This window comes from Chrysochloris asiatica, unplaced genomic scaffold, assembly GCF_000296735.1.
Source record: "Chrysochloris asiatica unplaced genomic scaffold, ChrAsi1.0 scaffold00080, whole genome shotgun sequence".
In the NCBI taxonomy this organism is placed as follows: domain Eukaryota; kingdom Metazoa; phylum Chordata; class Mammalia; order Afrosoricida; family Chrysochloridae; genus Chrysochloris; species Chrysochloris asiatica.
The window spans coordinates 3,122,408-3,135,329 of NW_006408598.1; the positions used below are offsets into that span (position 1 = coordinate 3,122,408).

At 40.3% G+C, this 12,922-nt stretch overlaps 1 pseudogene; it reads left to right on the forward strand.

The window, feature by feature from the left end:
• Positions 1–1,391: 1,391 nt before the first annotated feature.
• LOC102835341 lies at positions 1,392–4,196 on the forward strand (annotated as a pseudogene).
• The last annotated feature ends 8,726 nt before the right edge of the window (positions 4,197–12,922 follow it).

A 12,922-nucleotide genomic window follows, 5' to 3' on the forward strand; every position in this document is an offset into this window, starting at 1 on the left:
ACTTTTCTCTTATGGGGCAGCTATTGACTTGAAACCACTGACCTTTTGGTTAACAGACTAGTACTTTAACCACTGTGCCACCAGGGCTAACTAGATTCATCTGTTGTTCAGTGCTGTTGAGTCAGTTCTGACTAATAGCAACCCTACGCACAACAGAATGAAACACTGCCCAGACCTGAGCCTCCCTCACAGTTGTTACGTTTGAACCCATTGTTGCTGCCACTGTGTTGATTCATCTTGAGGGTCTTGCTCTTTTTCACTGACCTTCCACCTTACCAAGTATGATGTCCTTCTCCAGAAACTGGTCCTTCCTGGTAGCATGTCCAAAGTATAAGACGCAAAGGCTCTCCATCATTGCTTTTAAGGAGCATTCTAGCTGTGTTCCTTCCAACACAGTTTTGTTTGTTCTGGGAGTACTTTCAATACTCTTCTCCAACACCATAATTCAAATGCATGGATTCTATAGAATCACCTAGGAAGACTGAAAAGGTTTGATGTTCAGGATATTCCCAAAGCAATTTCATAAGAATCTCTGGTGTTGATCAAGGCACTTGTAGGATATTTGTTGATCACTGTATTTTCAAAACTCTCCAGGTGATTCCACTGTGCAACCAGAGTTGAGAATGTCTAGTTCTGTAACAACAGTGGTTTCTTCACACGCAGTGGCCATGGCAGCCTCTATTAGATGCAGGAAAAGGATATGTGTGATTCATCGATGTAAGGAATTTGGAAAAAAGGAAGGCACTTTACTAAGAAATGAATAATCTCCAGGTTCACTTGGCTCTTTAAGCAATCACCCTTCATTTTCTCCAAGTTCCAGGTCTTGCTTAAGCACTTGTTTCATACATTCTCCACTTAAATTGGGCAGCACTTATGATGTCTGGGAATCCTCTGAATTGAGTCCTTTTTTATTAGTTTCTGGAGCTACATTTCAATAACCTATTGTTGTTGTTCAGTGCCATCTAGTAAGTTCTGACTCATAATGACCCTGTATATTGTTTTCAAGATGCAACTGGTAGGTTTGAACTATTGACCTTGTGGTTACCAGTCCAGAGCTTTTTCTATAGCACTGCACTATGACCTATTATTAAGTCACCTGGACTGTAAGAACACTTCAGAGGTTCCTCATAGTGGTAGCATCTAAAGTAAAGCAACAGAAATGCATAAACACCTTATGGAGTGAAAGGATCTCAGCTGGTACAATGTTTATGTGCTCAACAGCTAACCAAATCATTGGCAGTTCCAACCCAGTAGCCACTTCCTAATAGTAGAGTGTTGCAGTCTGGTTTCATAAAGATTACAGCCTTGAACCACTATCATCAGTTTTACTCTGTCTTAAAATGTCATGAGTTAGAGTCAGCGGGTTCACACACACCTTTACAAGAGGCAGTATGGAGGCCTCAACTTCATCCTCAACCTCAGCTCCAGCTTTAGTCTCAACTCCAGCGACCCCAGCCACAAAGGAGCCGCAGCTGGTGCTGAACAAAATCCAGGTTAAAAAGGCAGTAAAAGCTCTGTTGGCACATTCAGAGTCCAGAAAAAATGAGAATGCAGCGCTTTTGAGTGAGAATGAAAATATCCTTTTAATGGTTGTTGTTGTGAAGTGCCGTCGAGTCGGTTCAACCCATAGCGACCCTGTATAGGGTTTCCGAGGAGCCTCTGGTGAGCTTGAACTGCCGATCCTGCAGTTCAAATGAATTTGCAGTTTGCCACATTAACCCACAGCGCCACACCAGGACTCCTTTTTTAATGGTGGTGGTGTGGGAAATTCCAAACATAGAACTGAGGGTCAGACTGTCTTTGCCTCTTGCTATTCTATCAGACTTAACAGAAATCTGTCTGTTTACCAAGGATGAACCCGATTTAATGCCTGAGAAGACAGAACAGCTCTATAGAAATCTGTTGAACAAGCATAAAATTAAAACCATTTCTCAGATTATCCTCCTCCAAACTTTGCAACAGGAATATAAACCCTATGAAGCCAAGCTCCGCCTCTTGGGCAGTTTTGACTTCTTCCTGACTGATGTACGAATTAGGAGGCTTCTGCCTTCAATTATAGGGAATCGTTTCTATCTCAGAAAGAAAGTACCCTCACATATGTGAACCTCCTGGCCAAGGACCTGTGAAAAGAGATTACTAGCTGTGTTGTTGGAATGATCCTAAACATCTCTAAGACTGGTTCATGCAGCACCATATATGTTGGTCACACTGGAATAAAGATGCAACACATTGTGGAAAACATAGTTTTTGGCACAAAAGGACTTTCAGAAAAATTGCCAAAGAACTGGGAGAGTGTGACGCTCTTATACCTGAAAACTGAGAAATCGTTTGCCTTTCCTGTCTGTTATTCATTTATCAATTCTTTGAATGATGGGAAACAAGTATTCACTCATGGCCATAAGAAAAAAGATGCAAAGAAAAAACAGAAAGAAAAACTCCAGAAAAAAGATGGAGAAGAAAAGGAGAAAAAGGGAATGCAACAGGTGCAAATGCTAAATCAATCCCAGTTCAAGAAAAGAAGGATACAGCTGAAATCTAGACTGCTGGAGCCCAGAAGGGGGAGATCCCGCAGGGAAGAAAAAGAGTCACAGAGTGAAAACCCAGCTGAAAGTGTGAGTTGACTCCAAGGATGAAATTCCACTACTGGTGCCAATGAAGAAAACACCTGCTAAGAAAAAAAAAAAAAATGTAGAGATGCCAAATGGTGCTATAGTAAAAAAGTCTCCCCAAAAGAGTCCTGGTCCCAACACTCTTCTTAGGAAGAAGAGAAAGGCCACCTCAGCTCTGGAGACCATGAAAGCCACAGAACTAAGGTCCTCAGCTACAGGCCCAGCAGAGCCAGGGGCCTAAGCTTCCATCCCCTGGAAGAAGCCGAGAATCCGATAAGAGACAACAAAGGAATCAGCCTCTGCAGTGGGGTAAAAAGACACAGGTCAGACTCCCAAGAAGTCCTGACCCAAGTTCTTCACCAGTCCTAGTAAATCTGCCCAGAAAACTCACCAGAATCCCAAGCAACAACCCAGAAAACCCAAAATGCCCCAGTTAGACCTAGGTCCTGACGCCAAAAGTGAGGCCTGGACCAAAAGGGTGTTCAAAACCACCACAGGTAACTCTGACACATGTTCCTAGGTGTAGTAAGAACGTCCGTTTTGAAGTATAATCTATTTTTAATTGTTCTTCTGCATATTTGCTACTAGAATGGGGGAAATACAGTGTATTGTTCTGTGATTGTATTTTTTTTGTTGTTATTATTAAAGTGTAACATTAAGAAAAAAAAAATGCCATGAGTTAGAACTGACTCAGAGGCAATGGAGTTTTAGATTGGGTTGCAGTCAAAGTAAGAGAATCAAAGTGACCAGAACCTTAGAAGAAACAGATATTCTTACATCCCTGAGTGATAGCCACATATTTATGTACTAATTACAAAGTCCTTATGTAAACACAATCACACAGCACACAGAAACACACACACACACACACACACATACTTTATATATACAATTACCACGCATATCTACAATACACAGATCACATACACATTACAATACACACATTCACACAAAACTCTCATATCAAATCTTTCACCAGTCCTGATGCTGCAGTGGGCGTAGCGCTGGCCTAGTAACTGAACAATCAGCTGTTCTAACCCATCAACTGCTCCATGAGAGAAAAATGAGGCAATCTGCTTCAATATAGGCTTACAGCCTTGGAAACACTAGAGAGCAGTTCCACTCTCTACTATAGGGTTGTTACGATTAGAAACTAACTCAGCTGTGGTGGGTTTGGTTTAGATGTTCATCAAACTTCTCAGCAAAGAGTTTACATAAGCTTATTTAGTCTGCAATGAGAGTTCATTGTTTTTCGTTTGTTTTTTGCTTTATTTTTGTTTTTATTCTTTCTTTCTGTGCCTGTTGTTGTTGTTAAGTACCATGGACTCAGTTCCGACTCATAGTGACCCTGCACTGGGTTTCTGAGGTTGTATATCTTTATGGGATCCAAATGCCTCATCTTTCTCCCACAGAACCACTGGTAGTTCTGTGCCTACAAAGAATTTGTTTAATTGAAGGAAAATTTCAAAATTAATTTTGGAATTTCAGGTATCAGAGAACTTGGAAGACAATAGCTCCCAGCACCCTCCAAACAACATTTTTAAGGAATCAGTATATCTTGTTCGCCTAACTAGCCACTTGAGTTAGACAGAGATCCATGTGGAGGAAGAGCCACAAAATCCCTTGTGTGACTGGCTTGATACAAAGTTGCTAAGTAGTCGATTCTGATTTAGAGATACCCCATGTGGATCAGAGTAGAACTGGGCTCCATAGTGTTTTCAATGTCTGATATTTTTTTTTGGGAAACATTTCACAAAGTCTGTCTTCTGCAATGCTTCTGGTTGGACTGGATCCACTAACCTTTAGATTAGCAACCAAGCATGTCAACCATTTGCACACCCCTGTACTCTGGTGGCTTAATAACAGAATTTTATTGACTGATTTATTTCCTTTTCTACATTTTTCCATAACCTCATCAGTGTTTCCTGAGATTTCCCCTCAGTTATACCACTAACACTGAAATTCTTACTCAGAGTCAGTGTCTGGACGAACCTCTATTAAGACACATCAGAAAAGAGGTAAGTCTTCTGCAACTGCAATGAACAAAAGAGAGGTCAGTTTAGACAATCTGCAAATATGTGTGCATAACCATCCTGTTATCAAGAATTGATTTGCAATTCTCTGCTTGAGGAGGAACAAAAGTGACCATGTTACGGGGAACAGATGTACCCAGCCTGTGGTCTTCCACATCTGCTGGATGAGAAACAGCTATAATTTTCCAGGAGGGAGACAATAAAAAGATTCATATAAAACTTTATTGTGTAAGTGACACTGGTTATTACAGCCAGCAATCAGAAAGCTACCCTGAGGACAGAACTTTTCTGCCTATTAATGTAGAGAAAATGGCTAGCCCGCTTTCCAAGTCTCAAAGTATAACATTGGAGATGCTAGGATTCATTCCAAACAAGTCATAATACCGGCAAAACACAAGAAAGATGTAGCAAATGTGTGTTGCAAGAGAGATAATAAAATACAATCTAAGTATTTCAGCACTCATGGGGCAAATTGAATCCACCGGAATTGAAAAACAAAGGACTTGAAAAAATATATATTTAGAGAGGAGAGGAAAATAATATATTTCTCTGTTTTATGAAAGGTAGGTTCTTCTGGATCCACGAATGCAGCTGGGACTATTTCTAAGCATCCAATAAAATCATTTTATAAGGATCCACATTTAAAAAATTAATTTGTAGGTGTCAGTTACAAATGTTCCTTTGATGTGTGGACAGATGCCAATACATGAATACAACTTGTAAACAGTTTCATGTAAGAATGATCAATATATTTATCTGCCTACTTCTACCATTCACTTTTTCCATCAGTGTTGATGTTTCCTGCTTTAGAGCCAGCTTCTGTTGGATTAGTAAAGGCACCCATCTGAGGGGTTAGTAAAGGTGCCCGTGTCTTCACCCACTCATACCCTCCATACTGATGCAGTTCAAGGACTTTGCTTCAGTCACAGGGTATAGGAAAGCTTAAAATGATTTAGAGATTAATTTTACCATACTGTCATCATTATTACTTGAATAATTCTAGTTGAATACCCTGGTTCTGTGGTAGCTATTTTACCTTCCCTGCGGAAGACCTAGGTTTGTTTCTAGGCCAATGTGCTCCATGTGTGATCATCACCTGCTTGTCAGTGGAGGTTCATATGTTGCTATGATACTGTGTTTCATTAGTGCTTCCATACTTAGATGGACTTGAAAGGAAAGCTTGGCAATCTATTTTCAAAAACTTGTTGTTAAATACCATTGAGTTGGTTCTGACTCATAGTGTCCCTGTATAGTATCCAAAAACTATCCAATGAATAATCTGATGGATCACTACAGTTCAGTCCATAACCAACCATGGACACAATACAGGACGAAGCAGTACTTTGTTTCTTTGCACATGGGGTCACACGAGTGGGGGTATGGTGAATGACAGCTAATAACACCCTGATCTGTAAATTAGGATAGCATAAGTGATGTGAAAAAGACCAAAATTTATAACTGTCTTAACCCCCCAAATTTCAACATTTAACTAAATGGAGTTTTATTTCTTATTTATATCACATATAATAAAGCATATTGTTGTGAGTATTATCAAGCGTTGTCAAGTCAGTTCCAACTTACAGCGACCCTGTACATGGTATCCAAGGAACAGCTAGCTGCTGGGTTTGAGCCACTGAACTTGCAGTTACCAATCCAGTGCTTACCCTACTCCATAGATTCGGTTAGATCTTACTATACTAAAGGAGCTCAGGTTACACAGAGGTTAACCACTGACTTTTAATGGAAAGTTCAGTAGTTTGAACCCACCAACTGTTCCAAAAACAAAAATGTAGCTGTCTGTTGTTGTTGGGTACCATTGAGTTGGTACCGACTCATAGTGACCCTATGCACAGCAGAAAGAAACACTGCCTGGTCCTAGGCCAACCTCACTACTCTCGCCACACTTGAGTCCATCAATGCTGACACTTGGCCAATCCATCTTGTTGGGGGTCATCCTCTTTTCTCTGACCCTCCACCTTACCAAACATGATCTCCTTCTCCAGTGACTGGTCCCTATTCTGTAAAATTTACAGTTCTACTATGTTGTATATGAGTTGGGCTGCTATCCTCAAGGTCAGCTAGTTCGAAACTACCAGTTGTTCCACAGGAGAAAGATGAGGTTTTATGCTCCAGTAAAGATTTACAGCCACAGAAACCCTATACAGGGTCACTATGAGTCAGCGCTGACTCCAAGGCACTCTGTCCTGTAGTGTCACTGTGAGTCAGAATTGATCTGACAGAAATGGATTTGGTTGTTTTTTATAAAAATGTTTTCTTGTGAATTATGTCATAATTTATATGGGAGAGCATTAGCTTTACATTCATCCTATTGTATATAATTTTATTGCCATGGTTACAATCCCTCCACACATCATCACCCAACCAAAGGGTATACCCTGCAAGCCTGCCTCTGGTCATCAACACACAGCCCCTCTCCCTCACTGGGTCTAAAGTCCCTGGCCACTCCATCTCTCCAAGTCATTGTCTCTGCCTCCATCTCCGGCTTCACTGTTTCTCTGGGTAGGGTCCCGCTGTCCACTCTTCTCCTTTGATGGTGCCAGGAACCTCTACTCCTGGACTGCAAAGTCAATCACTCCCCTCCTTTTGCTACAAAATGTCCACCTTTACATTTCCAACCCTCACAGTCAGTCCTGATAACAATTATTCACCATTGTACCACAGGGGACCTATTGCCATCTCCTTTCATCAGCCCCGCCCAGACACATTGGATACTACTCAGTGGAGATTCTACCTTCCTCTGCACCCTCTGGAAAGCTTGTAAGCTAGTCACTTCTTGCCTTTGTAGCAACCCCCCATTTTGGGTAGCCAATGTTCAAGTTGCCCATCCCTGTCTACTCTGTGTATGGAGGGAGTGGGAATGATCCTCGCTGTAAAGATTTGTTCCCTTTTTTGAGTTACTGCTTCCATAGGTGTAGGTCAAGTTCATCAAATTGTATCAGATTATTCTTTTTCCTCTTCTTTCTTCTTTTAGTTGAACTCTGATCATCCAGTCATTGAAGCCAGGTCAAGTGGGTATTATCTGCAACTGTGGGTATTCTTATGCATATGCCCTCTCTTCTTATCAGCTGGATGCTTCACTCTCCACTTTAGTTCTCTGTGGCTAAGTCACTGACTCTGGGCTCAAGTGTCCCCAGGTCTTGCCACAAAGCTGGACAACCAGGTCTCCACCTGGGTTCACAGGACTCTCTATTGCCCATTGTAGGGCTTAGCTCGCAGCTTCATTGCTGTTTTTCCCTCACTTCTCCTTATTGGTAACAAACATGGTCACAATCAGAACATATATCTGCTTATTTATTCCCATTGAGTCTTAGTCTTGGAAAGGGGTTTGCCTTGAGGGGACCCAACCACTTGCCTTCATGTCTCCTGGGCGAGCAACTTGCTTGTTCGTGTACTAATCAGTCGGACTGACATATTTGTTTTGTATTTTTCCTCTCAGTCTTTCTTTCAAGAAGAAACTTCTGTTCTTCTAACCACTCCAGGCTGGTCTGCTTATCCTTTCAAGTGGAAATTTCCCACCTCAGAAGATTCTGATTGAGGTTCAGGGTTCCACCAATGGTCCTATGTAATACAGAGGCTACACAGGAAGCCTCCTTCACTGGGCACCTTGTAGCCCCATTTTAGGTATTCCAATCAGTTATAGGCAGAAGACGGACTTACAGAATTTCTAGGTTGAAATTTCTGGCTATTCCTTTCTCTCCCCCTCAAGTTTTCAATTTTATAATGGTATGTCAGGGAAACCAAGATTCAAAAAACAGCCAAGCATCCTAACATTAGTTCCCCCCTTTCCCCATTCCAACCATGTCTCAATCCCTGTATCCCAGAGCCCTGTTGTTCCAAGATTGTGCATACATCATTATTTATGTCTGTCCCACTTAGTCCATGCAAACCTGCCTAATTATTTTCCCATCAGCCTTGCTCTTCAATTCCCCTCCCCTTTCTTGTGTATTGCTTCCCTCCCCAACACCCAAGCTATCCTGTGTCTATTCCCTACCCTGTGCTCTACCTTCCCCTCCCTCCCCTCACCCTACCCCAACATCCCAGTAATCAGCAAAGGATCCCCTCCCCCCACTTTAGTATTGGTTCTTTTTCTTAGTCTTTTACAGTAATGGTCCTATGCAGTATTTCTCCTTACAACTGACTAATTTTACTCAACATAATGTCCTCAAGGTTCATCCATGTTATGTGACAGCTTACAGCTTCTTTGTGTTTTTCAAGGTAGCATAATATTCCATTGTGTGTATGTACCAGTTTGTTTATCCATTCTTCCGTAGATGGACACTTAGGCTATTGTTTATCCATTCTTCAGTTGATGGACACTTTTGCTATTGTAAATAGTGCTGCTATGAACATTGATATACATATGTCTACATATGTCTACTTGGATATGCATTTTGATGCTATGCCATACCACACTACACCATACTACACCATGCACTACAGCACACCACCTCACCTCACCTCACATCATATCACATCAAATACATCACATCATATTGCATGTTACTGGAGTGCCAAAGGGGACTAGTTCATTCAATAACACAGGTTCCATACATCTATTTTTTCTACTATCTCCAAGGACAGGACTGACAAGGTTTATTTTACAAGGTTAATACAATAAATTTTGCTTTGTTTTGTTTTTTTTTTAGTTTATACAGTCTCTATTACAACTATTGCCATTATTTAGGAAAAAACACTCTAAAATGTATATCAATAAATGGACATGACTGTATTTCAAGAAACTTTATTTACAAAAACAGGAGGTCAGTCTACATGATGTCTATATGCAGACCCTTAGAAATGTTTACAAGGCCCTAGGACCTTGGAGCCCTCCACTATCTGCTCAAAAGGCAAGGGAATTGAACAAGTGTGGAAGACATCAGCCCAAAACAAATCGACTGCCTTTGAGTTGATTCTGACTCATAACCACCCTGTGGGACAGGGTCAGACTGTTGCATAGGGTACTTGGGACTGCACATCTTTGAGGAAACAGACAGTCTCATCTTTCTCCTGTTGAGCACCAGGTGAGTTTGAACCGCAGATCTTTCAGTTAGTCCAATGTGTAACACACTGAACCATTAGGGCTTCTTGCATGGAGGATGGTGTGGGAGATATTCTACAGGGACCTGGTTGTTATGATTCAATATCGACTTGATTTGGATTGGAGGGCAGGACTAGAAGTAGTTTATCATAGTGTTACTTTTTTCCCCACTAACCAGAGTATGTAAATGACCCAAATCCAATGCAAGGGAGATTGGAGATACAGTTCAGATGTATGCCAGAGGAAAGAGGAAGTGGAGTTTTGTAAATTCACAGCATTCAGTTGTTGTTATTGTTAAGTGCAATTGAAGTCGGTTTCGATTCATAATGACCCTGTATCGGATTTCCAAGATTGTTTTCACATATTTGCAGGAGCTGATGGTGGCATGAACCACTGACTTTTTGGTTTACACCACCACATTCCCCACAACATTCTGTATCACACTAAAAATTAATCACCTATTAAGAAAAGGTGATTTTTTTTCTTTATGGAAAATGTCTTCTGAGGTTCTAAATTGATTTAAAAAGCCCTAGTAATGCAGTTGAGGGAATTGGGGAAGGCATAAATCAGAAAAGAATGACTTTTGTTTATAACTGTATTGTGTAATGCTTGAGAAAAGCATTATTTAAGCAATTTTCAGAAAATCAACACTTTTCTTTGATTGTGAATAAATTTGTAAATCTCAAGAATTGCAAGGGGTCCCTTCAGGACTTCTGCTTGCCATTGGTTAATAGGGTTGTGATTCTTACCTAGAAAGTATTGTTGTTGTTAAGTGCCGTCGTGTCAGTTCCAACCCATAGCAACCCTGTATAGGTTTTTTGAGAAGCAGCTAGTGGGTTTGAACTGACAACCTTTCGGTTTAAACTGACTTTGCAGTCTAGCGCATGAACCACAGGCCATACCAGGACTCCAAGAAAGTATAGCTCTCTGATTTTTAAAAGTTCATAATTCTTATTTTCTTTAATGAACAGTGATCTTCTGCTAAATACTGCCAACTTAATGTGATTCGAGTTAAACTATAAACTTGTCTAGTAAGGCAAGTTTTGTTTCCATACATAGCTACACAGAATAATATTATTTATACTGGGTTTATTTCTCTCCCATAATTCCCCAGAGTGATTGTTCTCATGGAATCTGACAGTAGAAAATCATTATATTTTATCATTTGAGGTTGAAAAAGTAACCATATTTAGTAACATTAGGAAACTCAAGGGGTTAAAAGGATAAAACAGAAGTTACATTAGACTATCTTGCTCTGTTGTTGTGTGCTTCAAGTCAATTTCAACTCATAGTAACCCTGTACAGGGTTTCCAAGGAGTGGCTGATGAGCTTGTACCACCACCTTGGAGTTATCCACTACTTAGTTAGTCCAGTACTTATCCTTCAATGACACAAAAAACACTTTCGCCACAGGGAAAATAAAAGAAAAAGATTCACTGTAGTTGTTTTTGTACCTGCTTTAGGTCAGAATCAGTAAAGGCCAATGAAATAAATCTTGTCTTCAATTTTCATTCTTCAGATCTTCTAATGAGGTAGTGCTGTGCAGGAAATCTGAAATTTTAATAAGGAAAAATAAAAAATATATGGCAGGTATTTCTGTAATGTCTTTTGAGGTCACCCTGAGAGTCTTAAAGTTACTGTGATTACTCTTGATACCAGATATTTTTGGTTTACAGTGAAAGTAACTTTCCCTTGTTTCAAATATATATTTGGAAAATATGGCCTTGGTGATAGAAACGATGCTGGAGATCACATGATATAATTTTGCAAGACCAATGACTTGTTCATTGCAAAATTGCAAATATCTCCTTTTTTACATTTTTCATTGCAAATTTAGTGAAGACAAACTAATCATAAAATTTGTGTCATCTTAATGATTATATTCCCCTCCCTACAATACCAGTTATCTTGCTTCCTCTCTGTAGCTTCCCTTTTGCATTTTATTTTTCACAAATGAACAAAGCAAAAATATTTGATATACACATACAAAACAAAAAGCTATATTCATTTAAGTGTCCAAACGGCACATTTTACAAGCCAGGCTTCTGCCTACAGACACACAGCCTTTCTTAGTCCTAGGTTCTAGAGTCTACAACTGATCTATCTCTTCATGCCATTGCCTCTGCTACTGTCTCTGCTATGACCTCTTTTCTAGGTAAGATCTCATGCTCCACTCATGCTCTTCCTTCCTGATGATCTTGGGATCCTCTGTTCCAGAAATGATTAACTACTCCCCACTTTTAGTTGCACATCTACAATTACAATTGTAACAATCACAATTAATTCTGCTAACAATTACTCATAATTGAGTCATAAAATCCTACCACCATCATCCCACATCTGCTTCTACCAGATCCATCTGGAAAACAGGAAATCTATTCAGTGGGGATGCTACTTTATCACCCAAATTCTGAAAGTAAACACATTTGTGAAAGCTTGTAATCTAGTCATTTTGTGCCTTCATAGCCCTCCATTTTGGGTAGCCAATGTCTAGATTGCATATCCCTATCAACCCAGTGCACTGAGGAAGCAAGCTTGATTCTTGATATGAAGAAACCTTCCATTTCAGTTGGAATTTTGAGCAACTGCATCCATAAGCAAAGGTCCAGATCTTCAAATTTCAAGCATGTTTATCCTCATGTAGTTGAGTCCTGGTCAGCTAGTCATCCACGGTAGGTCAAATGGGTAGCAGTTACAAGATTGGGAGTTTATGCATGCCTCCCTGTACTTCAGACCAGCTGGCCACTTCACTCTCAACCCTAGCCCCAGCTGACTAGGTCTGTGCCCATAGGTTCAGGAAGTTCATACATCTCCATAAATTTCAGACCAATCAGACCTTCCTCATCAATCTCTCCTCTCAAGGTAAGTAGTTTCTAATGGAACGTGCCTCAAATTAACCAATGTCTTCATTTTCCCCATTACCACTCACAAATAGCCCAGGTTGGTCACCATTGAGCATAACAAATACCTTTTTAGACAACACAAAAGACAGATAAACTCATGGATCTAACAAATTGCTAACATGGAAATAAGATTGACTACAGTTGTGGGGTAAAGCACTGGACCACAAGGTCAGTTTGAACTGCAAGTTTGGTGGTTCAAACTCACTAGCCTCTCCTTGGAAACCCTTTACAGGGTTGCAATGAGTCAGAACTGATTTAATGGCACTTATGGTTACAAATCCAGCTGTTAACATCAAGTTCAGCAATTTGAAACTACCA